This window comes from Aotus nancymaae, unplaced genomic scaffold (genome assembly GCF_030222135.1).
Source record: "Aotus nancymaae isolate 86718 unplaced genomic scaffold, 86718_ANA_hifiasm-v0.15.2.pri h1tg000040l, whole genome shotgun sequence".
NCBI lineage: Eukaryota > Metazoa > Chordata > Mammalia > Primates > Aotidae > Aotus > Aotus nancymaae.
In genome coordinates, this window is record NW_026988454.1 from 44,708,386 (window position 1) to 44,735,672 (window position 27,287).

Consider the following 27,287-nt stretch of genomic DNA (forward strand, 5'->3'; position numbering starts at 1 on the left):
GGAGGTTGAGCCAGAATCACTTGAACCCAGGAGGAGGAGGTTGTAGTGACCCGAGATCATGCCACTACACTCCAGCCTGGGCAACAGGGCGAGACTTCATGTCAAAAAAATAAAAATAAATAAATAACTCTGAGACATTTCCAGAAAGTTGATACTGTTTAAAAAGGCATTTAAAAAATCATTTACAATCTGCTTCCCAACACACAAAGCAACATCTGAACCATACAAGTCAGCAGTCACAGAAAACCATATCTCCCCTACACTGCCCATAAGAGGACTTCTCCCTAAAGGTGAAATTTTCACGTACTTTCATAAACAAACCATGTTTAAGTGTTCTCTCCAATGGTTAAAACGGGATTGAAATTCCTGATTTCTTCACGATGCCTAAAAAAATTCTTAATGTGAGTAATATTAAAATGAGATATATGGCAGAGGAAAAAGGGTCACAAAAGATAACATGGTGAGAGTCATGCTTTCTCAGCGGCACTTGCCTTAACCACATTGTTTAAAATTGCATCTCCTCCCTCCAGCTGCTGATTCCTCTTACTTTCTCTTAGCACTCATTAGCTTCTAACATGTATTCTCATTGACTTATGATTGCAGTTGTTACTTATTGTCTGTCTCCTTTCAGTACAAGGTAAGCTCCACAAAGCAGATCTTTTGTTTTTGTAGGTTATTTCATTGATGTATTCATAGGACCAAAAGCCATGCCTGACACTTATTCAACAGACACTAAATAAAATAATTGTTTTTCCACTTTTCTTTTTTAACATGAATTTCCTTTTTGCATATAACATTAATATATGCTTTTTGTTGAGAAAAGGACAATTCTGAAAGACATAAAGAAGAAAAACAGATTGCTAACCTGCTATTCAGTGATAGCGCTGTTGTAATTCTGTTGCATATCCTGCCAGAATTTTTTCAGCGGCACATACACAAGCATATCACAATATATTTTACATATCATTTAGTTTGAAGCTAGATGATATTTATTTGATGTTATTTTATTATATCTTAAAAATGTAATATTTCTCGCCAGGCGCGGTGGCTTATGCCTGTAATCCCAGCACTTTGGGAGGCTGAGGAGGGTGGATCACCTGAGGTCGAGAGTTCGAGACCAGCCTGACCAACATGGAGAAACCCTGTCTTTATTAAAATTTTTTTAAACTCAATCTTTCCCAAATCAACATAATTCTAAATTTCTAATAACAGTTTTGAAAAAATAAAATTTTCTTGGATGTTAACATTTCAGAGGATATACCAACTATGTAAAATATGCATAGCCACAAAGCAATGAACATGGCTGAGAACCGAAATTATTTATAAACCTTTCTTTAATTAAATTGGACAAATAAAATGAATATAAAATAGATAGGTATGATGTTTTTTTTAAATGCACCCAATTCTAAAAGTTTCGGTAGTGTGTTTTTCTTCTATTTCATCAGTTTAAAGAAAAAGTCTTAGGATATCTCTTAGTCTCTATTCGAATGAATATAATATTCATTTTTTTTCCTTCCAACTAAGGAAAGGAGAGAAATGATTAAGCCTTTTCAAGCTCTGATTTGTTTTCTAAGTTCTCTTTGGTACTTTACAGAAGAAATCATTATAGTGTTGCAGCAAGCAAAAAATTCAATCAAAATTACAGTAACAAAAATTAAGAGTTGTTTTGAGGATTTCTCTGGGTCACAGAGGAAAAAAAATTCCAACCAAATGGCAAACAACTTTAGAAAGAAAAATCATCTTATTGAAATCTTTTTCATGAAATTATGCATGTTTATATTAACTTGCAATTAAGTTAATAGAAGTAACATTATTTAAATTGATACATTTAACTTTTTTTTTTTTTTGAGAAAGAGTCTTGCTCTGTTACCAAGGCTGGAGTGCAGTGGCGCAATCTTGCTCACTGCAACTTCTACCTCCTGGGTTCAAACAATTCTCCTGCCTCAGCCTCCCAAGTAGCTGGGACTACAGGTGCGTGCCATCACGTCTGGATAATTTTTTGTATTTTTAGTAGTGATGAGTTTTCACTGTGCTAGCCAGGATGGTCTCCATCTCTTGACCTTGTGATCTGTCCGCCTTGGCCTCCCAAAGTGCTGGGATCACAGGCGTGAGCCACTGTGCCTGGCCGATACATTTAACTTGTATGAAAACTTTTTGTACAAAATTATGTTACTATTGTCCTTTAGTACTATATGTTAATAGACAAATGAGGCCATGAAAATATCCAAAATATTAAAAAACATAAATTTTTTAAACTTTAAAACCACTATGCATATATTAGTTTTAAAATACATGTATAGAAAAACATTTTAACGGAAATATACTGAAATTATAATATGTTCTTTGTGTGATGTTATTATAATTGATTTCTATTTTCTTCTTTGAATTTTAATTTTTCCAAATGTTCTATAATGAAGATTTTTATAATATGAAAAATGGCATACCAGTGGTAAGCATGCATTGTTTTAAAGCACTTTAATGAGAATTTGTTCATGTGATTCTATACTATGGGTTAATCACTACTATCTTCATTTTAAAGGTGAGGAAATTGAGGACATAGAAATAAAATTGTTTGGTGAAACCTAGCTAGCAAGTGACAGAGACAAGATTGGAACCCATTTCATCTGACAACTCATTATTTTCCCCTTCAATTATACCTCAGCAAACATTTATTGAGCACAGTCTCAGTCTTCATTCAATCAAATATTGTTAAGCATCTACTATATACTCCATTCAGTGCAAGACTATGGGGAAACAGTTACAAATAAGACTAAGCGTTGTGTAGAAACAGTAGGGACACACGAAGAAGCTTAATATATGGTCCCCACCCTGAAAGAGTGTGTGAACTCATTGTACAGATTGAATAGATGCATATTAAAGGAAATGTAAAAATAGAAGTAAATATATGATATATTCAAATAAGTGTTATAAATAAAAATGCTGTAGAAATGTAAAAGATAAATGGTTGCTTAATTTTGGGGTGATTAAGGAATACTTCACAAAGGCTATAGAACACATACAGAGACTTAAAATTTGGGAGGAATCCACACAGGTAGAAAGGGAATGTAAAGGCTTACCAAGCCAGAGAAATATCTGTATGCTAAAATAGGGGAGTGTAAAAAGCAAGTTCCAAATAAGAGAAAAGGAAACATTTCACTGTCATGGAGTGTTATGCCACACGGAGTTGGAAAAATGAGTTGGAGCATAGTCATAACATAGTTGCAAAGAAAATAAATGTCGTTCAAATATGTGAACATAACCTGTAAGAACCAGGGAATCATGAAAATTTCTAAATCACATAGCAAGTGTGTATAAGATGCATTTTCTGAAAATAGAGTCTGATGTCAAGGAGAACCATTAGAGCATATTAAAAGGGGAAGTTTTTTTTAAAGCAAATCTACCATAATGGGAGTAATAAGCTGATTCCAAAAATTCATGTGTAAATGCAACAGACTGAGAACAGTTTCTTATTTCAAAAAGAAAGGAAAAGGTAAACGACTTACACTATCAGACTTCATGACTCACGAAGTCTTACTTATTAATTCTGTGTGGTATTCCTCAAGGGTTGGCAAGTAGAATAAAAAAGTAAAATAAGCACTCTAGAAATAGACAAATACACTATTGTCCATTGATTTGTGAAAAAGGCTTTGATTATTAATGTAGTTATTGAACCATGATGATCTTGGAGGATTCACAAAGGCACCATAAAATTAGATATCAGTGGAAAAATTTTTGCTCATGGAAATGACAGATTTTGTTTATAATAATTTGTGACAAAAATTCTAAGGATTATTAAATAGATGGCTTTTGGCTTTCGTGTCTTCTGGTAGATTTTATTTTTAGCAAGGATTTCCTTCTGTTTCCTAGGCTGCAGTGCAGTGACATGATCACAACTCACTGCAGCCTCCACTGTCTGAGCTAAAAGCAATGTCCTGTCTGCTTCCTGAGTAGCTAGAACTACAGTTGGGCAGCACCACACTTGCCTAATTTTTAAACTTTTTGTAGAGTTCAAGGCTTGTCTTAAACTTCTGGCCTCAGGTGATCCTCCCTTCTTGGCCTCCCAAGGTACTGGGATTTCAAGCATGAGCCTCCATCTGATTCAATGATCAATAGTTTGCTATATTTAATCTCTCTCTACACACACACACACACACACACAGACACACAAACACACAGAGTTTTTATTTCACCAACTGAAAGCAAGCTCCCTACGATGACACTGCATACCCAAATACTAAGTATTTAAGAATTAGTTTTCAATATATATCCATAATGCCATCATATTTCCACAACATTTTTTTTCATTTTCCAATTCCTCTGAAATAATTCACTTTTCCCCTGGAGTTCAGCTTTTGAAATTCCTTTGGGAACTATGAAACTACAGTTTTTTGATTTCTGAAAAATCTATTTTCATCCTCATTCTTACAAATATACTATTTTAGGATGAAAGCACCTCATATTATTTTTCCACATTATTCTGTTTTTGCCGTTAAGAAGTTTGCTGGTTGTGATGGCTAATTTTATATGTCAACTTGACTGAGCTACAAGGTGCTCAGATACTTGGTTACCCATTACTCAGCATGTGTCTGCGAGGGTATTTGCAAATAAGAAACATCTGAATCAGTGGACTGCATAAAACACATTGCCCTCCTCAACATGAATGGGCCACATCCCATGCATTGAAGTCCTGAATGGAACAAAAAGATAGAAGGAGAATTTGCTTTCTCTGCCTGACTGTCTTCAAGCTGTTTTCAGTCTTTAATCTTCTACCTTAAACTCAGACTTGGACTGGAATGGACAACACTGGGTCTCCTGGTTATGAGACTTTAACACAAACTGGAACCATACTATCATCAGCTTTCCTGAGTCTCCAGCTTGCCAAAGTCTTATAACTTCTCAGCCTCCACAATTACATGAACCAATTTGTCTCTCTCTCTGTATATATGTATGTAGATGTAGATATATATATATATATATATATATATATATATATATATTTCCCAAGGAACTATGAAGATATACTATATCTATATGTAGATATATATATATATTTATATAGAGAGATATATATATGTAGGTTCTGTTTCTCTGAAGAACTTGACTAATACACTTATGATGCAATTGCCATTCTTATGTAGAGCTTTTTTTTCTGGCTTATTTTAGGGGTTTATCTCTTTGGTGTTGTTTATCCTTCTTAAGATTTGTTAGGATTTCTGAATTTCAGACTTTCATCAATTCTGGAAAGTGGTCAGATATTATCTCTTGAATATTTATCCTGTATCCTTCATTATTTCCTTGGGAAATCTAATTAAGCATATGAAATAGGCACTCTCATTCTATTGATGATGTTTCTCAATTTTTCCTTCATATTTTTCATCTCTTTATCTCTCTGTGCTGCATTCTGCATAATGCTTTCAGATCTTCTAGTTAATTATTCTCTCTTCAGCTGAGTCTAAATAGCTGCATAATCCACACACTGTTTTTACTTCCAATTATTATATTTTTATTTCTAGACAATCTGCTTTGCTTTTTTAAAAGTCTAGTTCATTGTATTACAGTATCTTATTACTTAGTCATTTATACTTACATATTTTTTCCTCATAGTAAAACTAATAAAGGAATGTTTTAATCATTGAAATAAAAACCATAATCTCATCATGCAAGAGCAACTGTCTTCTTCCAGTCTTTTTTTTGTGTGTGTGGGGTTTTAAATAGTTTTCAAAATACTGTACTGTTTCCTGCTGTGTTTGCTTAACATATGACATAAGCATTTTCCCATTAAAATTCTGTAAGTTTAAAATAAATAAAAAATAAAAAGAAATATCCTTATTTATTCTTCTCAAATATAGTAAGGCTATAAAAATTTTTCACAGAGTAATAACAGTATCATATATAATATGTGTTCAGTACATAGACAATATGCATGTGTACATTATATACAATGCATTAAAATGTTATATTACTTAAAGGATATTTTACAGAACAATAGAACTGATACAGTGAAACTTGTTTCATAAGAGAAGTCAATTGAATCTTTCTGTAGCAAATTATTGCACAATTATGGCTTTAAACAAAAGTTCTAAGTCACAAGTTCTTATGTTTTGGGTCATGTTGTAGAATATATTCCAAATGAATAATGGAGGAAAAAGTGCATGACATCATGCTTCATGTTACGACATAAAAATGTTAACTATTTTAACATATAACTGTGTGATCAATGATACAATTAAGACCTATGCTACATCACATATACAGTTATTATTATAAAAAGTTACATATTATGCCACAGTACTAAAAATAAAATATGTTCTTCTCAAATAGTGAAAAAAATTCTCTATGAAAAATTCCAATATCTAAATTATTTATACTCTGATCCTATTGTTTACTGTTTTTGTGGAATCTTTCTCATGGAGACTTATTTCCTTGGTTGCTTTGTGAATGGGGTTCTGAGATCAGATTTTAAAAAACTTTTTCCTTAAGGCTGGATGCAGTGGTTTATACCTATAATCCCAGCACTTTGGGAGGCCAAGGCAGGCAGATCACCTGAGGTCAGGAGTTCCAGACTATCCTAGGCAACATGGTCAACATTGTCTCTACTAAAAATATAAAAATTAGCTGGGTGTGGTGATGTGCACCTGTATCCCGAACACTAAGGAGCCTGAGGCAGGAGAATCACTTGAACCCAGGAAGTGGAGGTTGCAGTGAGCCGAGATCATGCCACTGCACTCCAGCCTGGAACAGAGTGAGACTCCATCTCAAAAAAACAAAAACAAACCACCTTTTTTCTTAAAGTTACCCGAGACCTGGGTTAAATGGGGTTAAAATGTTTTCCTCTACCTAAGCTCTGAATTTGCCTCTGCTGAGTGTCTGGGGTACTACCAGATTGATTAGCCTTATATTTTCAACACGGCTTTTGTTCAGATAACAGACCACACAGTTGCAAATTTGCACACTTAATGTGAGGTTTCCTTTTTGTTCATAAGTTATTAAGAGAGCCTTTTCCCCCTTTCCATCCAAGGCAAAGTCAAGACTGCCAAGTCTCCTTACTGTCTTCCTTGGAGGTTAGGGTTTTGTCATATTACCCTTTTACTGAGCATGTCACTTTTATAAACCCAAGCCTTATTCTGGTTACTCAAACTGATTTTTCAACTAGGTTTCTTCTCTTGTCTCTAGAACATGGTACTTAAAATCGAAGTTATGAATTACCAGTGAACCCAGATCAGCCTCTGGATATAACACTTACCTGCCTCTCCAGATTTGTGATTTCTCATTGTTCTGGGCTCATAAAGAATTCTCTTATATATTTGCCAGCACAGACAATCATTTTTAAGAAGTTTTCAAAATATTTTACTCTACATTTTAAATAGCTGTGTATTAGGTTTTTGTGTTTTTTAAAGACATTAATTTTTCCACAATGTCAGAAAAGTTAGTTCTAGCTTAGTTTCAATTATTTATTATTCAAACAATAGCAAGATATACATGTTATTCCATCACAATAAAACAAAAAACAAAAACAACAAAAAACCCAGATATGTAATAATGTAACCACATTATTCTTTAACAACTTATTTTAACTCACGGGTCCCCACTTTTCCTTCATAGTAGAAAACAATCTTGTGATTCAAAGTAAAATCATTCACTTCCACATTAAAGCTTATTCTTTCTGGGGTAAAGTTTCAAACATTCCATGATCATCTGTAGGATTCATTCCTCCACATGCTATACAGTCTGAAATTAAGGCTCAATATTATATGCTGCTCCAACATCCGTTAAGATTGGGATGGTTTTGAGTGACCTAATCACAAGTTTTTCTCCCCATTTTACTCTGGTGGATGAGATATCCTAGTCAAACAACCCTCTTTATCAGAGGGACCCAGCATAGTTCCTGCTTATCCTTGAGTAATAGGTTTCAGTTCCCTGAAAGCCCACAGAATTATTCAAACAAGCCCGTCATGTCCTCTTGTGGGAACCCAGGGGTGCCACACCCTCTTGATACTATTACTCCCACAGCCCCTGGTTGTTCACACTATTCCTGGTTACAACCCCCATGTGCTCCTGCATGGCCTGCAGTGCTCCTCTCCTTGGGAGGTGAGTATGTGTGACCAGTAAACTGCTGTGGATTTCATCTGTCCAATGTTGGGTGTTTGTTGGGTGTCTTGGCATCTCTGAATCTCCAGGACAGGAATCTTTCCTTCACTGATGGGTTAAATAGAAAGCAATACAATCCACTGGTGTTATGAACCATGTGACATGCCCAGCCATTTCTGAAGACACCTACTCAGCTAAAATTAACTGTTCTTTGGCTATTTGGTTCTGAGATATGGCAAGGCTACATGAGACAGAACTGCTAATTGCTGATGGGCTTGAGCTATGGCCTATGTGGCACTGTGGTATGCCATCTCTTTTTACTCTACAATGCTCTTGTCCCCAAGATGAAAATGGTTGTTAACTATACCCTGGTATGACATGCTGTCAGGTTCAGTCTGTGTTTGGCAGGTGATCTCTGAGGCTTCAGCCTATAATTGCAATGAGAAAACAATGCCTTAACTGGTCAGTTCTTCAGTCCTGCTTACCAGAGCTCAGGCTAGAGCTCTCTGGTCACCATGTCCAGCCTGGCGAATGTCACTGGCTGCTTGGGGCAGCAATACAGACATTGCTTATAATGGTACACCCATGGAACAGGCACAGAGACAGCCCTATGTGAGGTTTGTGGGAAGGAAAGTGACACTCCATGGAGAATGGAGCATGGTATCCTGGCTGTCATTGTTGTTCATGCCAAGTTAGTGACCTTTCTGGTCTCTGCTGTTGCTTCCGGAGCTGCTGTTGCTTTTGCTCTCCTGACTCCGAAGGGTATTGAGGTGCACATCCATGGTAGCCTGTGGCACAGGTGCTAATGAAAAAAGAAAATGGTGGGGAGAAGAAGGAGCATTTGGTACTCAAATGATCTCCCAATGCAAAACCCATAGCCAATATGCCTGGGCTCAGCACTGCTGCCTACCAGCAAACCAAATGGCCAATCCTGCAATTGTGGACCTGCTGGCCCTATCTGAGCCATAGACTAATGTCTTTACTGGATATAGACCTCAACCCTAGAGAGATTGACTCACACTCCCTGGAGGAAGGGGCAGCCACTTCTGAGAAACGCCACTAAGCTCCTGAATGTTTCCCCATATGTACCCAGAAGCTCTGCACCACAGGTGTTTGTACAGAAACAAAACTGAAAGCTCCAATTTCACCTAGCTACAAACTAAAAATATTCTCAAGGAATTTGTGCAGACAAAGAAACAAAGAAAGAAAGGGGAAAACATCCACAAGACAGAAAATCTGGGGCAGTGGTAGCAGGAGATAATTTTGGTCTATTGAGTCTGGGTTATAAATCTGGCTTTCTTTCCCTGTACCACTCTGCTTACTATGTCTCTGTTGCAATAAAGATCCTAATCTTTGAGGTTATAGAGAAATACCTATGTTGCCCTTGTGGCACTCGGTACCCCTATGGCACCATTAATTCAAACCCAACTTAAGCCCGGGGTCTTTACACCATATAAATCAACCATTGCTGTGGGAGAAACCCCTAACCTTGATGATACTAATTTGAAATTCTCTGGGAGAAGAAACTTATAAATATCATCAGCATAAAGAGGATCCCCCACCACCACCCCACCATCAAATATGTCCAGTGACCACCACCACTGGGAAAAAAAAAAGAACTAAAAAAAGCAAAGCAAGAAACAAATAACAACAACAAAACCCTGGATAGTGAGGGAGGGGGGAAACCACCACCACCACCAACAACAACAACAAAAACTCTAAAGCAAAGATCTACAATTCGACCCAATTGGAAACGCAAAATGCGTTAAAAGCATTTATATAATTTATATATCCAAGATAAAGGGGCACTGATTGGCTTTTGTGCCTCTACAGCACAGGCTCTTAATGAACTTTAGTAACTGCTGAAATGCACCAAATGGCAAACCTTCATGGTTTCAACTGGCAGTAGAGCTCAGATAACAGTTATGACCAGGGATCTTACTAATTTAAACATGGTATGCCCCATAATATTAGGGGAGTGATGGAATATAAAAGAGGACAAAGAGGTATGCCTCATCTTTTTTTTTTTTTTAGTTAATAAAAATGTAATGTTGGTTTATTAAATGTATCATCCTAATAAAAGATGTTCACAGGTGGAAAAACTGGGAGAGTGGGGTACAAGGGTGGAGTATATGGGAACGCTGTAGTTTCTGCTCCATTTTTCTGAAAACCTCGAACTTTTTAAAAAAAGTCTATTAAAAAACATATAGCATATTAAACAATTTATTAGAGGTAGAATATCAATAATCCTGGCGAAAGCCTACAACTATGTCAGAGCATAACCTAACTCCCTTGATATGTACAATTTCAAAAAATCAGGCATGGGTATTAAGAAGACAGCAGCAGAAACCCAACATTCAAATCACAGCAAAGTCATTCCATACAAAAAGACAAAAGAACTCTAAACCAGGAAGATTGTCATGTCTTGCCCAAAGTCATGAAGCAGAAGTTCAGCTAAGGCCTGAAAGGCATCCTTAATCTTGATGTTTTTCATCTCAACAAGAAATTCTGAAAACATCTCAACATCTGTGAGTGATGGAAGAAGGTATCACCTTCTCTAGCCGAGGGAAATGGATAGAGCAGTGTCTAAATATTTGAGTGGTGTCCGAAGCAGAAAGGGAGCTATTATTGTCTTTTGGGTGCGGCCGTGCCTGCTGTTATGAAATGCCATTTGACTTGCAAACTGGTTATGGTAGTTGCTGATGAAGAAGATGAGGAGCCATGATGTCATTCCTTTTTTACACAGTCTGTCTTCCTGCCCATAACCACACTTCAATCACCACGGGCAATGACTGAAATAAGTTTTGCATTGTAAAACAGGGACGCAGCAGTAATGGAAAAAGTATCATCACGCAAAAAATTTGGAAAATGCAACATGAGACTGCTGTGTCTGAGAAAATTAACACATACACACACCAGGAAGACAAAAGCATCTGCTTTTCATCAGCAAACACAGGCAAAGCAAGGGGCAGCAGAGGCTGTCACTGAAGTATCCCAGGATTTAAACATTCCTACATCCTTACTCCTTGGTCAACCAAAGCAAGGCTCTCTGAGAAACTTTTGAAAAATAAGCATTGAAAAATGTCCATGAAATCCACATCGTTATAAGTTTCTAAATAGTTTCAGGATTTTGGTTGTTTTTAGCGACAGTTCCAACATCATCTAAGGAATAATCCTGTGTATGGTGGCTCACGCCTGTAATCCAAGCACTTTGGAGGCCAAGGCGGGCGGATCACCTGAGGTTGGGAGTTCAAGGAATATTCCTGTGTAAATCTTACACTTCCAGTTCCCACATACTTTCATGGATGGGATTATCAGAAAGGTCTGTCATCTTCACAGCCTGCAGGCATTGGCTCGGGGCTGCAGGCCTGCACCACTCCCATCACCATCACATGCTTTCCTGGGAGGAGGCAGGGCCGCCCGCGCCGCACCCGCTCCTGGCCACGGACCGAGAAGGCCCCGCTCGGGTCCCGCAGCCGCGCCTCGCTGCGGCCAGCCATCACCACCGTGCCCTGCATCCACACGGCCACCAGCTCCAGCACCCCGCGGCCCTCCGTCGCCCGCGACAGCCGCCACGCGCCCGGCCGCAGCTGCTCCGCCAGCACCTTGAGCAGCGGCGACCTCTGCAGCCGCACCACCGTGGGCCCGCCTTAAAACCACTCCGCAGCCGCTGCCATTCCGCCGCGCCGCCGCTTTCTCACCAACTTTGAGCGATACGCCTCATCTTAACCATCAGAATTACTGTCTTGTCCAAATTCCCCGTCATGGTCATAGCAATCATTGCCCTAAAATATTCCACAGTAGACATGGACGCTCTGACCCAATGAAAAATAAATGGAAATTAGATTAAATCTTTGACACTTATAAATTGGCTTGACAAAATGTGAACTCATGAGTCTTCTGCCTCTAACCCAAGTTAAAATACTTAATAACACAGCTCAATGTAATTTAAAACAGGGCCTTTGAGGATTAAAACTTGTTATGTGTAGCCGGGCATGGTGGCACATGCTACTCGGGAAGCTGAGGCAGGAGAATTGCTTGAAAACGGGAGGCAGAGGGTGCAGTGAGCCAAGATTGCACCACTGCACTCCAGCCTGGCAACAGAGCGAGACTTGGTCTCAAAAATAAATAAATAAATAAATAAATAAAAATAAAAATAATCTTTAAAAAACAAAACAAAACAAAACTTGTTATGCGACAGCTATAGAGTGAAGGGGTGATTATCCCCACTGCTGCTCCATTTAACAACCCAATTTGGCTTATGTGGCCTGTTCTTAAACCTGGAACAAATAAATGGTGCAGCACAGTAGACTACTGCAATCTTAATGCCATGGTCCCATGCAATTCAGGCCCCTATTCCCAACAAACTGAGTATTGAAACTTCAGACTCCATCCAATCAGCAACTGACAGATATTTTGCTACTACAAATTAGGCTAATATAATCCATTTGGTGCCAATGTCAACAGCTTAAAAGTCACAGTTTGCTTTTACCTCCTACGAGACACAATATATTTTTACCAGGCTACTCGAGGGATACCTCAGCAGCCTTGCCACTGCACACAATCTTTGTAGGCAAGATCTTAATGACATCCACCTTTCTCCAGGAACATAGGCATATTACACTGATGACATCCTTCTCCAGGAAAATTTGTTTGACATATTCATTAAGAACATACAAATACTCACAAAGGAACTCGCACAAAAAGGGTGGATCATTATCTCACACATAGTACAAAACCCTGTTAAACTTCTGTTAAATTCTTAAAAGTTATTTGGTAAACCAAAAGCTGCTCCATCCCTGATACTGTCAAAAAACAGTTATTAACCCTCTCAGTACCCACAAGTTTAATACAAGTCCAACATCTTTTAGTCTTTTTTGGGTTCTAGAGACAACATACTCTTTTGCAAATTTTCTTTAATCTCACTAATGTTACTTACGGATTGCCCATCTTCAAAGGGAACCTCCTCAACCAAAGGCTGTAGAAGCTGTCCAAAATGAAATCAATAGGCACTCCAGTTAGTGCCCTCAGAGGCTTCTGCAACCTCATCTCATGCCTCCTGGAGTCTGTGGGCCACTGCTGGTGATCATAGTGGCCCATGGGCTTCTGATGCAAGTAACTGCCTTTCCTGGCCTTGTACTATATTTTGAGCCTGTGACCCTCTGTACCCAGCTACTGTAATGCCCTGTAATGCATTGGAGTAGTACCCCATGAATTTGGCATGCCTATGAGACCTCTTTGCTACAGGATGGAGTCAAACTTGGGCATTCTGGTATACTCTATCTGTAGAAGGTAGTGGCCTCCTCTACTATCAGTCCCTTCCCAAAACCATGGTACTAGGGGAGGTCACCCCTTTCTCAGAGTCCTTGGCTATCTGGAGAGCCCTCTGGGATCAACTGAATGCGCAGCAATATAAGGCCATACACTTTACCAATGACATGCCACAATTATACATGATAGAACTCAGTGTAGAGTCGATGCTATTAATTCCTTAACCAAGATGCTCCTGGTAAGGAACACAACCCAAGGGTCAGCACAAGTGGCACACTCCAGGCATTCATCTTGGATGTCCTGGTCATTTGGCCTCATATGTATATTTTTACAACTCTTAGGCCATTGCCTAGGAGTTGCACTTTTAACTCTGTGAATCTCTTGTTTCACAGATACCCAAAATATAAACCAAATTAACATATTTCTCTACATATCCTAAGGCCATAATACAAGGCCTCAATAGGATATTTCTTATCTCATTTGGAGTTCTAGACACTAGATGCTTACCAAGGCACTCATGTTATGTCTCTGAATACACAGTGGAATCTTGAAGAAGGCTTTCCATTGAAATGCAGCCTTCCCATAGGCCTCAGGTAGTCAGCCCCAGGCAGCTAGTTTAATTGATAAGCCTAATGAATTTTCAAAGAACTATTTAAATAACAAGGAGACAAATGTTCCTCCGTCTCCTTGATGTCACCAAACCCAAAATATTTTTTCAGTAATTCACCTGATATGAAAACTTTAATTCATTTTTGAATCTTAAAAAAGATCATACAATTGAATAATATGTATAATTTTGAATAAAATTTACTTTTTGTTCTTTATACTTACTATTATGTAATATATATAATGTAATCATGTATATAATATATGTAATCCGTGAACACACACACATTCAGATGCCATAAATTTTTTAAATTTTTTTATTGTGTATGGGTTCTGGGGTACATGTACACATCCTGCATCCTGCAGGATTGTTGCATAGGTATATACATGCCATGGTAGTTTGCTGTCTCCATTCCGCCCCCGTCCCAGTCGCTTACATCAGGTATTTCTCCGTGTTATCCCTCCCCATCCTCCCCGCCTCCACCGCTGTCTCCCTTCTCTTCCCCTCCACCCCCCTCCCCGACCTAGCCCTGTGAGTGTTGTTCCCTTCCCTGTGCCCAAGTGTTCTCATTGTTCATCACCCACCTATGAATGAAAATATGCAGAGTTTGGTTTTCTGTTCTTGTGTCAGTTTGCTGAGAATGATGGTTTCTAGGTTCATCCATGTCTCTACAAAGGACACAAACTCATTGTATTTTATGGCTCTATAGTATTCCATGGTGTATATGTGCCACATTTTTTTTGTCCAGTCTATCATTGTTGGGCATTTGGGTTGGTTCCAAGTCTTTGCTATTGTAAGCAGCACCGCAATGAACATACGTGTGCACGTGTCTTTATGATAGAACAATTTATAATCCTTTGGGTATATATACCCAGTAATGAGATTGCTGGGTCAAATGGAATTTCTACTTCTAGATCCTTGAGGAATTGCCACACTGTCTTCCACAATGGTTGAACTAATTTACACTCCCACCAACAGTGTAAAAGTGTTCCTTTTTCTCCACATCCTCTCCAGCATCTGTTGTCTCCAGATTCTCTAATGATTGCCATTCTAACTGGTGTGAGATGGTATCTCAATGTGGTTTTGATTTGCATTTCTTTAATGACCAATAATGATGAGCATTTTTTCATATGTTTGTTGGCCGCATATTTGTCTCTTTTGAAAAGTGTCTGTTCATATCCTTCACCCACTTTTGCATGGGTTTGTTTGTTTTTTCTTGTAAATCTGCTTCAGTTCTTTGTAGATTCTGGATATTAGCCCTTTGTCTGATGGGTAGATTGCAAAAATTTTTTCCCATTCTGTTGGTTGCCAGTTTACTCTAATGATTGTTTCTTTTGCTGTGGAGACGCTCTTAAGTTTAATTAGGTCCCATTTGTCTATTTTGGCTTTTGTTGCCATTGCTTTTGGTGTTTTAGTCATGAAGTCCTTGCCTGTGCCTATGTCCTGAATGGTTTTGCCTAGGTTTTCTTCTAGGTTTTTTATGGTGTTAGTTCTTATGTTTAAATCTTTAATCCATCTGAAGTTAATGTTTGTATAAGGTGTAAGGAGGGGTCCAGTTTCTGCTTTCTGCACATGGCTAGCCAGTTTTCCCAACATCATTTATTAAACAGGGAATCCTTTCCTCATTGCTTATTTTTGTTTGGTTTATCAAAGATCAGATGGTTGTAGATGTGTGGCATTGCTTCTGAGGCCTCTGTTCTGTTCCATTGGTCTATATCTCTGTTTTGGTACCAGTACCATGCTGTTTTGATTACTGTAGCCTTGTAGTATAGTTTGAAGTCAGGTAGCGTGATGCCTCTAGCTTTGTTCTTTTTGCTTAGGATTGTCTTGGCTATGCAGGCTCTCTTTTGGTTCCATATGAAGTTTAAAGTGTTTTTTTTCCAGTTCTGTGAAGAAGGTCAATGGTAGCTTGATGGGGATAGCATTGAATCTATAAATTACTTTGGGCAGTATGGCCATTTTCACAATATTGATTCTTCCTAACCATGAACATGGAATGTTTTTCCATCTGTTTGTGTCTTCTCTTATTTCCTTGATTAGTGGTTTGTAGTTCTCCTTAAAAAGATCTTTTACCTCCTTTCTTAGTTGTATTCCTAGGTATTTTATTCTCCTTGTAGCAATTGTAAATGGGAGTTTGCTCATGATTTGGCTTTCTGTCTGTTATTGGTGTATAGGAATGCTTGTGATTTCTGCACATTGATTTTGTATCCTGAGACTTTTCTGAAGTTGCTTATCAGCTTAAGGAGGTTTTGGGCTGAGATGATGGGGTCTTCTAAATATACAATCATGTTGTATGCAAATAGGGACAATTTGACTTCTTCTTTTCCTAACTGAATGCCCTTTATTTCTTTTTGTTGCGTAATTGCTCTGGCTAGAACTTCCAATACTATAGGGGAAAATTGAATAGGAGTGGTGAGAGAGGCCATCTTTGTCTAGTGCCAGTTTTTAAAGGGAATGCTTCTAATTTTTGCCCATTCGGTATGATATTGGCTGTGGATTGTCCTAAATAGCTCTTATTGTTTTGAGATACAGTCTATCGATACCTAGTTTATTAAGAGTTTTTAGCATAAAGGGCTGTTGAATTTTGTCGAAGGCCTTCTCTGCATCTATTGAGGTAATCACTTGGTTTTTGTCTTTGGTTCTGTTTATGTGGTGAATTACATTTATAGATTTGCATATGTTGAACCAGCCTTGCATTCCCAGGATGAAGCCTACTTGATTGTGGTGAATAAGTTTTTGGATGTGCCATTGGATTCAGTTTTCCAGTATTTTATTGAAGATTTTTGCATCGATGTTCATCATGGATATTAGCCTGTAGTTTTCTTTTTTAGTTGTGTCTCTGCCAGATTTTGGTATCAGGGTGAAATTGGTCTCATAGAAAGAGTTAGGGAGGATTCCCTCTTTTTGTATTGTTTGGAATAGTTTCAACAGGAATGGTATCAGCTCCTCTTTGTATGTCTGGTAGAATTTGGCTGTGAACCCATCTGGACCTGGGCTTTTTTTGGTCAGTAGACTATTAATTGCTGCCTCGACATTAGTCCTTGTTATTGGTCTATTCGGGGTTTCAACTTCTTGGCTTAGTCTTGGGAGTATGCAAGTGTCCAGGAATTTATCCATTTCTTCCAGCTTTACTGGTTTATGTGCATAGAGTTGTTTGTAGTAATCTCTGATGATAGTTTGTATTTCTGAGAAAGCGGTGGTGATCTCCCCTTTGTTGTTTTTTATTTCATCTATTCGATTCTTCTCTCTTTTCTTTTTCATGAGTCTAGCTAGCAGTCTGTCTATTTTGTTGATCTTTTCAAAAAACTAGCTCCTGGATTTATTGATTTTTTGAAGGGTTTTTTGTGTCTCTATCTCTTTCAGTTCTGCACTGATATTAGTTATTTCTTGTCTTCTGCTTGCTTTTGCGTTTTTTTGATCTTGCTCCTCTAGCTGTTTTAATTTTGATGATAGGGTGTCGATTTTAGATCTTTCCTTGTTTCTCATGTAGGCATTTATTGCTATAAATTTCCCTCTAGACACTGCTTTAAATGTGTCCCATAGGATCTGGTATGCTGTATCTTCATTCTCGTTGGTTTCAAAGAACATTTTTATTCCTGCCTTCATTTCATTGTTTATCCATTCATCATTCAGGAGCAAGTTGTTCAGTTTCCATGTGATTGTGCAGTTCTGAGTGCTTTTCTTAATCTTGAGTTCTAATTTGATTGCAATGTGGTCTGAGAGACTGTTATGATTTCCATTCTTTTGCATTTGCTGAGGAGTGATTTGCTTCCAATTATGAGGGCAATTTTGGAGTAAGTGCAATGTGGTGCTAAGAAGAATGTGTAATCTTTGGATTTGGGGTGGAGTGTCCTGTAAATGTCTATTAGGTCTGCTTGGTCCAAATCTGCATTCAAGTCCTGGATTTCCTCGTTGACTTTCTGTCTTGTTGATCTGTCCGATATTGTCAGTGGAGTGTTAAAGTCTCCTACTGTTATTGTGTGGGAGTCTAAGACTCTTTGTAGGTCTTTAAGAACTTGCTTTATGTATCTGGGTGCTCCTGCACTGGGTGCATATATATTTAGGGTAGCTAGCTCTTCTTGTTGCATTGATCCTTTTATCATTATGTAATGTCCTTCTTTCTCTCTTTTGATCTTTGTTGGTTTAAAGTCCTTTTTATCAAAGACTAGGATTGCTACCCCTGCTTTTTTCTGCTCTCCATTTGCTTGGTAAATTCTTCTTCCATTCCTTTATTTTGGGTCTATGTGAGTCTTTGCATGTGAGATGGGTCTCCTGAATACAGCACACCAATGGATCTTGACTTTTTATCCAGTTTGCCAGTCTGTGTCTTTTGATTGGGGAGTTTAAGCCATTTATGTTCAACGTTAATGTTGTTATGTTTGAATTTGATCTTGCCATTTTGTTACTGGCTGGTTGTTTTGCCTGTTAATTGATGTGGCTTCTTCATTGCGTCATTGTTTTTTATCATTTGGTATGTTTTTGCTGTGGCTGGTACTGGTTGTTCCTTTCCCTTGTTAGTACTTTCTTCATTAGCTCTTGTAAGGCAGATCTTGTAGCGATGAAATCTCTCAGTAATTGCTTGTCCATAAAGGATTTTATTTCTCCTTCACTTATGAAGCTTAGTTTGGCCGGATATGAAATTCTGGGTTGAAAGTTCTTTTCTTTAAGGATGTTGAATAGTGGCCCCCACTCCCTTCTAGCTTGCAGGGTTTCTGCTGAGAGATCCGCTGTGAGTCTGATGGTCTTTCCCTTGTGGGTAACTCGACCTTTCTCTCTGGCTGCTCTTACGATTTTTTCCTTCATTTCAACCCTGGTGAATCTGACAACTATGTGCCTTGGGGTTGCTCTTCTTGAGGAATATCTTTGTGGTATTCTTTGTATTTCCTGGATTTGAATGTTGGCCTGCCTTGTTATGTTGGGAAAGTTCTCTTGGATAATATCTTGAAGAGTGTTTTCCAACTTGGATTCACTCTCCCCGTCATATTCAGGTACGCCGATCAAGCGTAGATTAGGTTTTTTCACATAATCCCATATTTCTTGGAGGCTTTGTTCATTTTTTTCACTCTTTTTTCTCTATTCTTGCCTTCTCTTTATTTCATTGATTTGATTTTCTATCTCTGATATCCTTTCTTCTGCTTGATTGATTCAGCTGTTGAAATTTGTGTATGTCTCATGAAGTTCTCATGCTGGGTTTTTCAGCTCCATTAAGTCATTTATGTTCTTCTCTAAGCTGGTTATTCTAGTTAGCATTTCCTCTAACCTTTTTTCAAGGTTCTTAGTTTCTTTGCATTGGGTTAGAACATGGTGTTTTAACTCAGAGAAGTTTGTTATTACCCACCTTCTGAAGCCTGCTTCTGTCAATTTGTCGGATTCATTTTCTGTTTTTTTTTTGTTCCCTTGATGGTGAGGACTGTGATGCATGGGAGGAGAAGAGGTGTTCTGTTCTTTGATGGTTTCATCCTTTTTGTGCTGTTTTTTTTCCATCTTCATGGATTTATCTCCCTTTAATCTTTGAAGTTGGTGATTTCAGGAAGAGTCTCTGAGTGGACTTTTTTTCTGTTGAGGTTGGAGCTGTATCTTTTTTGGCCCGTAGAGGGCATTGCTGGGCTCTCTAGGATTCAGTCAGGTTGCTGGGTGGGTGGTCCTGACCTGGAATTTGTTTGCAGGTGAGATTGGCCCCACCTTCCCAGTGGCGTCTCTCCTTCCCCAGCTGGATCTTCCTGGTTGGGGTCACGATGGTGTATTTGCTGCCAAGTTCTCTATCGAGGATTTCAGTTTGAGTTCTGTGGAGGTGGGGCCTATTTTCAGAGCCCTGTCAGTCCTACAGAAACGAAGCCGGCAACTCATTTGGAATCATGAAGTCCTCTAGCCCTCTGCATCTCACTCGCTGGGAGCTGCATTCCAGTGCTGGCTTCTCTCAGACATCTTGGCACCCCCCTCCACCATAAATTCTTTTGCAGAATAAAATAGAAACAAATACTTCTCTTGTTTGTGGTATAATCCTATGTATAATTTAAATATTCTGTTGTTTTTAAGGTTTGATAGTTTTGCCTCTCAGCTTATCTTTTATGTCACAACAATTGGCAGAATTCATTAAAATATTTAGGTCAATATAAATTTTTGTTTAATAATCCTATGTTTTTTGGTTTAATTTTAGACTTTTTAATGCACTTAATCTTTGTAGCTTTTTTGTTAAAATATGAAAATAAATTTGCATTTCATGAAAGAGTGTTTTCTGGTTACAAAGAAGAAAAGGCCCTAAAGAATGTAGCAAAGGAACCCACTACTGTATTAGATTCCCTCAGGGTAATTGACAGCTGACTGCACTCTATTTACCAGTCCTTTTAGTCATTTCTATATAGTAAGGCAAATCAATATGTATCTTACTGTCAAATCTAGTACTTTCCCCTTGAAAGGTATAATTAAGATTTGATGACCTTCTCCCAGTTATGTATACCTCGACCTGAATATCCTTTTAGCTCAGTAGCTGTTCAATGATCAGGTACTCCACTCCATCCATCTGCTCTAACAGTGACCTCCTTTGAATTTTTTATGAGCTTTGGATATTTTTCTTTTCATAGCTTTGCCAACATAATCACATTATGTCCTGACACCAGGCAGTGTAAATTAATTCCCTTTTTTTCTTATGCACTGCTCCACAAAGAACCAGATTTTTCACTTTAACACTTGATTAAATTGTGAGAAGGAGAAGAAAAAAAAAATTGAGAAAATTTCATCTCACTTGTGCCAGTTTGGAGACTGAAAAAGTGAATTTAAAGCAAATTAGCTCTTCCTAAGATTTTTTTACAAATCTTAACATGGGAGATGGGGAGAAATACGGGAGAGATAAAGCAAGTTTTGATAAAATGCCTCTTTACTGGAAATAAATCTTATGCCATTTAAACCAGGACAGTGTTTCTCCAATTTGACTGTTCATAATACTCAGCTGGGAAGTCTGTTAGCAATACAGATTACAGGTACCTTCCCCTAGAATTTTTTATTAGTATGTCTGACATATGCATTACAAACACCCTAGGTGACTGTGGTCACACAGTTTCAGAATAACTGAACTAGAGTAAAGGTTAGGTGACATTCTTCTCCATCTTTCTCCAATAATACTCCTGGGGGTGGGGGAATCCACATAAATCCGCAGATCAAGTATCTTCAGGAAATAATGGCTTATATACCCAAATGAATGGACTATTTACTGTGATTTTAACAAAGTGTAGAAATACATACACATGACCTTGGAAACTTACTCATCCAATTTTAGACCCTAGTAAAAATTGCCTTGTAGTAAGTTAAAAATTTAAATCTCAAAATTAACTTTCTTAATATCTGCTCTGTCAGGATATATGCTGATGGCCTTGTCTAGATCAGTCATCTCTTAGAGTTTTTTACCTTTCACTCTGATAATCAACCCTGAAGTTCACCACTAAATCAGTTTAATATGATGTCACTCAACATTCTATGTGGACAATGATTTTTCCTCAAAAGACTATAATCTGAGAGGCAAGAACAAACAGATTCTCAAGGTGGACAGTAGATAGACGGTATTCACTGAGTGCTTTCCAAGTGAACCTAACATTGATCTGACACTGTGTAGTCCACACCATTTGCAGATCCTATCTACGGGGATAGAAAGCTTATGTTATCGAACTTCATAAAAGTGTTCTGTTGGCATTTTAAGCATTGACATTGACACATTTACATCCTAGGCAGAATGTCTGAACCAAGAAAAAATTTTCAAGTCATCCTGCCAGATTGTTCATTCCACATCAGATCTTTCAAATATTATCCTTTGATATTTGATTAAGGATGCTGAAGAATTTTTGTATGAGAAAATTCCCACAAATTTATGATAATCTAAATAGCTGAAGAAAACACTAAAAAGCTGAGTTAGCTTGTCATAATCTGAAAATTAGTATAATTAAAGATAATTTTAAATATCCTCACTAGCATGGGGTAGTGGAGAGTAAAGGAAGCATGGATACATTAAAATTGCAGAATTGTTCACCGAAGCTTGTTGGCCTGGAAGAGTCAGCCAGAACATCCTGAGTGCTATTGACTCAAATCTATCTAGGTCTCTCAAAGAGATGAACAAATTGGACTAAGAAAAAGGAGACATTGAAGAAGACCTTATTTAATTCAACTAAGATTTTGGGGACATCATTTATAGATGCTCACTTTCTGAATGAAAAAGAAAATATCAGAATCAACCTTTGGAAATGCAGTTGATGTAAAACAGCTTGTATGGAATAGAATACTGAGAATAAATACATGAAGACAGTAAAGTAAGGAAGACATTGTATGGTCATTTTAGAACACATGTTACAGTGGAGTTTCATTACAACAGTGCATCTAGCTTCGGGTCAATTGTAATTATTACTTTTTGTCAGACTCTCAGATCAACTGCTTTGCACTCCTTCAATGTCTTCCCTTCATCTGTTTCTTCTTGCTCACTCCTTAACCCCTGCTCCTGGCATATACCCTTCAATCTCCTCTTCCTATCCATCCTATCCAAACCAGCTCTTGGAAAATATTTAAATAATTAACTCACAGGGTTATGCTCTGTGTGAATCCCTGCAAGGGAAACCCCAAGGTCTTAAACTAAAGAACCAAATAATTAATGGTGGCAGTTCCACAGATCAGCTAATGGAAAAGGAGCATTATTTGGGGGAAGAAGGGAAAAAAGACCTTCCTGAATTGTCAGCATTTTATCTTCCGCCTACTTTTAAGGGTAGTGTGGGTGTTAAAGTCAAATTTGTGTTCCCAGCACTATCAATTGTGTAATATTGGGCAGATTCCTTAACCTCTTTGAGCCTCAGTTTCCCTAATCTCTATCATGCCATGTTCCCCCAATAACAAAAGTATTCCTTTAATTGCAAATTGCAAATAAGGCAGGAAAACTTAGATATTTTAGTTTTCTGTTTAGCAAATAGCTGCTACCTATCATCTCATTGACTCTTCTTACACACAAAAAAATCTGCTTATATCAAATATACCTAAACTTCCAAACTTCATCAAAAATAGAAGGGAACTACAGAGAAAAGGAGTAAGTAAAGCATATTCTAATTCACTTCTATGCATTTAAAAGCCTATTTATTTCACTTATAAGACTTACAGACTGGGTATATTCATCAATAACTTCAAAACTTGGAATTTTCTGAGCTAGATGGTTGAAATTTACTAAAAATATATTGTATTTGCACTGAAACATGAAAGACTCCTCATGGTAATCTGAAATCAAAAAACATACAACAAATACACACACACACACACACACACACACACACACACACACACATAAAGTAAGAAAGTAAACCACCAGAGAAAATCATCTTCACTAGACCCCTGTCTCTTGCAATACAGAAAAATCAAATAAAAATGAATTAAAGACTTAAATCTAAGGCCTCAAACTATGAAACTAGTAAAGGCAAACACTGAGAAAACCTTCTGGGATACTGAAATGGGCAAAAATGTCTTGCATAGTAACTCACAAGCACAGACATCCAAAGCAAAAATAGACAGGAACACATAAAGTTAAAAAGCTTCTGCACAGGAAAGGCAACAATCAACAAGGTAAAGAGATAACTCATGGAAAGGGATAAAATATTTGCAAACTACCAGTCTGACAAGAGATTAATAACTTGAATATATATGGATCTCAAACAACTTTATAGAAAAAAATCAATAATTATATTAAAAATAGGCCAAAAAAAAGGCTAGGTGTAGTGGCTCACACCTGTAATCCCAGGTGTGGGAGGCTGAGGTGAGAGAATCACTTCAGCCCAGGACTTCAAAAGCAGCCTGGACAATCTACGTGGACTCCAGCTTTACAGAAAATAAAAAAGTTATCTGGACATGGTGAAACATGCCTGTTGCCCCAGCTCTTTTGGAGGGGAGATAGGAGGATTGCTTGAGCCTAGGAAGTTAAGGCTGCAGTGAGCCATGATCATGCCATTGCACTCAGGCCTGGATGAAAGAGCAAGATCCTGTCTCAAAAAATAAATGAATAAAAAATAAAGGGCAAAAGATTTGAAAAATATTTCTCAAAAGAAGACATGCAATGGCAAACAAGTGTATGAAAAGGTGCTCCATATCATTGATCATAAGAGAAATACATATCAAAAACAATGAGATATCATCTCACTCCAGTTAAAATAGCTATTATCAAAAAGACAGGCAATAACAAATGCTGGCGAGGATGAAGAGAAAAGGGAATTCTCATATATTGTTGGTGAGAGTGTAAATTAGTACATCCACTATGGAGAATACTTTGAAGTTTCCTCCAAAAACTAAAAACAGAGCTACCATATAATTTAGCAATCCCACTGCTAGGTACATAACCCAAAGAAAGGAAACAGTATATCAAAGAGATACCTGCACGTCCATGATGACTGCAGCATTATTCAAAACAGCTAGGATTTGAAGCAACCTAAGTGTTCATTAGCAGATGAATGAATAAAGAAAATGTGGTACATATACAGAATGGAGTATTATTCAGCCATTAAAAAAATGAGATACCATCATTTGTAACAACATGGATGGAACTGGAGGACATTATTTTAAGGGAAATAAGCCAGGCACAGAAAGACAAACTTTGTATGTTCTCAGCAATTTATGGGAGCTAAAATTAAAACAATTGAATTCATGGAGACAGAGAGTAAATGGATGGTTACCAGAGGCTGGGAAGGAGATTGTGGGGTGATGGTGGGGTGGTAGTAAAGAATGGTTAATGGGTACAATAAAATATAGAAAGAATAAGACCCTGATAGCACAACAGGGTGACTATAGTCAATAATAATTTAAGTGTATATTTTAAACTAAAAGAATGTAATTAGACTGTTTTTAACAAAAGAATAAATGTTTGAGATGATGAATGCCCCATTTACTCTGATATATGCCTGTATCAAAATATCTTATGTTGTCCATAAATATATACACCTATTATGTACTCTCAAAAATTAAAAATAAAAAGTCAATAAAAATTAATTAATTAATTAACTTTAAAAAGCTAGCCCAGTTACTGCAGAAATTTTCCTTGAGTATTTCTTTTTTTCATGGCAGTTGTCCAATTGAGGTCAAATAGAATGGGCATTTTGCTGTTGTGTTTATGCATGATGCAAACTCTGTTAAACCTAAAGTTCTTCTCTTTCTTTTAATCTTTTTTTAAAACTTGCCATAACTAAGATCAGAGAAGAAATGAAGGAGATAGAGACACAAAAAAAACCCTTCAAAAATCAATAAATCCAGGAGCTGTTTTTTTAAAAAGATCAACAAAATAGACAGACTGCTAGCCAGATTAATAAAAAAGAAAAGAGAGAAGAATCAAATAGATGCAATAAAAAACACTAAAGGGGATATCACCACCAATTCCACAGAAATGCAAACTACCATCAGAGATTACTACAAACAACTCTATGCACACAAACCAGTAAATATGGAAGAAATGGATAAATTCCTGGACACTTGCACCCTTCAAAGACTAAACCAGAAAGAAGTTGAAACCCTGAACAGACCAATAACAAGGCTTGAAGTTGAGGCAGCAATTAATAGCCTACTAACCAAAAAAAGCCCACATCCAGATGGGTTCACAGCCGAATTCTACCAGGCATACAAGGAGGAACTGTTACCAATCCTTCTGAAACTATTCCAAACAATACAAAAAGAGGGAATCCTCCCCAACTCATTTTATGAGACCAACATCATTCTGATACCAAAACCCAGCAGAGACTCAACAAAAAAAGAAAACTTCAGGCCAATATCCATGATGAACATAGATGCAAAAATCTTTAATAAAACACTGGCAAACCAATTGCAACAGCACATCAAAAAGCTTATCCATCATGATCAAGTAGGCTTCATCCCGGGTATGCGAGGCTGGTTCAACATAATGCAAGTCCATAAACATAATCCAGCATATAAATAGAACCAAAGACAAAAACCACATGATTATCTCAATAGATGCAGAGAAGGCCTTTGAAAAAATTCAACAGCCCTTTATGCTAAAAACTCTCAATAAACTAGGTATCAATGGAATGTATCACAAAATAATAAAAGCTATTTACAACAAACCCACTGCCAATATCATACTGAATGGGCAAAAACTGGAAGCATTCCCTTTAAAATCAGGCACTAGACAAGTGCCCTCTCTCGCCACTCTTATTCAGTATAGGATTGGAAGTTCTAGTCAGAGCAATCAGGCAAGAGAAAGAAATAACGGGTATTCGATTAGGAAAGGAGGAAGTCAAATTGTCTCTATTTGCAGACGACATGATTGTATATTTAGAAGACCCCATCATCTCAGCCCAAACTCTCCTTAAGCTGATAAGCAACTTCAGCGAAGTCTCAGGATACAAAATCAATGTGCAGAAATCACAAGCATTCCTATACATGGATAACAGTCTTAAAGAGAGCCAAATCAAGAACAAACTGCCATTCACAACTGCCACAAAGAGAATAAAATATCTAGGATACAACTAACAAAGGATGTAAAGGACCTCTTCGAGGAGAACTACAAATCACTGTTTAAGGAAATAAGAGAGGACACAAACAGATGGAAAAACATTCCATGCTCATGGTCCGGAAGAATCAATACTGTGAAAATGGCCGTACTGCCCAAAGTAATTTATAGATTTAATGCTATCCCCATCAAACTACCAACGACCTTCTTTACAGAACTGGAAAAAAAAACACTTTAAATTTCATATGGAACCTAAAAAGAGCCCACATAGCCAAGACAATCCTAAGCAAAAAGAACAAAGCTGGAGGCATCACACTGCCAGACTCCAAGCTATACTGCAAGGCAACAGCAATCAGAACAGCATGGTACTGGTATCAAAACAGAGACAAAGACCAACGGAACAGAATAGAGGCCTCCGGAGCAACACCATATCTACAACCATCTGATCTTTGACAAACCTGACAAAAACAAGCAATGGGGAAAGGATTCCCTGTTTAATAAATGGTGTTGGGAAAATTGGCGAGCAATGTGCAGAAAGCCAAAACTGGACCCCTTCCTGATACCTTACACTAAAATTAACTCCAGATGGATTAAAGACTTAAACATAAGACCTAACACCATAAAAAACCTAGAAGGAAACCTAGGCAAAACCATTCAGGACATAGGCGTAGGCAAGGACCAAAATACCAAAAGTATTGGCAACAAAAGCCAAAATAGACAAATGGGATCTAAATAAACTTCAGAGCTTCTGCACAGCAAAAGAAACAATCATTACAGCGAACCAGCAACCAACAGAATGGGAAAAAATTTTTGCAATCTACCCATCCGACAAAGGCTTAACATCCAGAATCTACA

The 27,287-nt window shown here is 37.7% G+C and overlaps 1 protein-coding gene and 1 pseudogene across 2 annotated transcripts in view; both read right to left on the reverse strand.

The window, feature by feature from the left end:
- The window catches only part of PKIB (cAMP-dependent protein kinase inhibitor beta), a 132,102-nt gene that overhangs the window by 16,735 nt on the left and 88,080 nt on the right, over positions 1–27,287 (reverse strand). The window lies entirely within an intron of this gene.
- LOC105715657 (recQ-mediated genome instability protein 2-like) lies at positions 10,989–11,765 on the reverse strand (annotated as a pseudogene).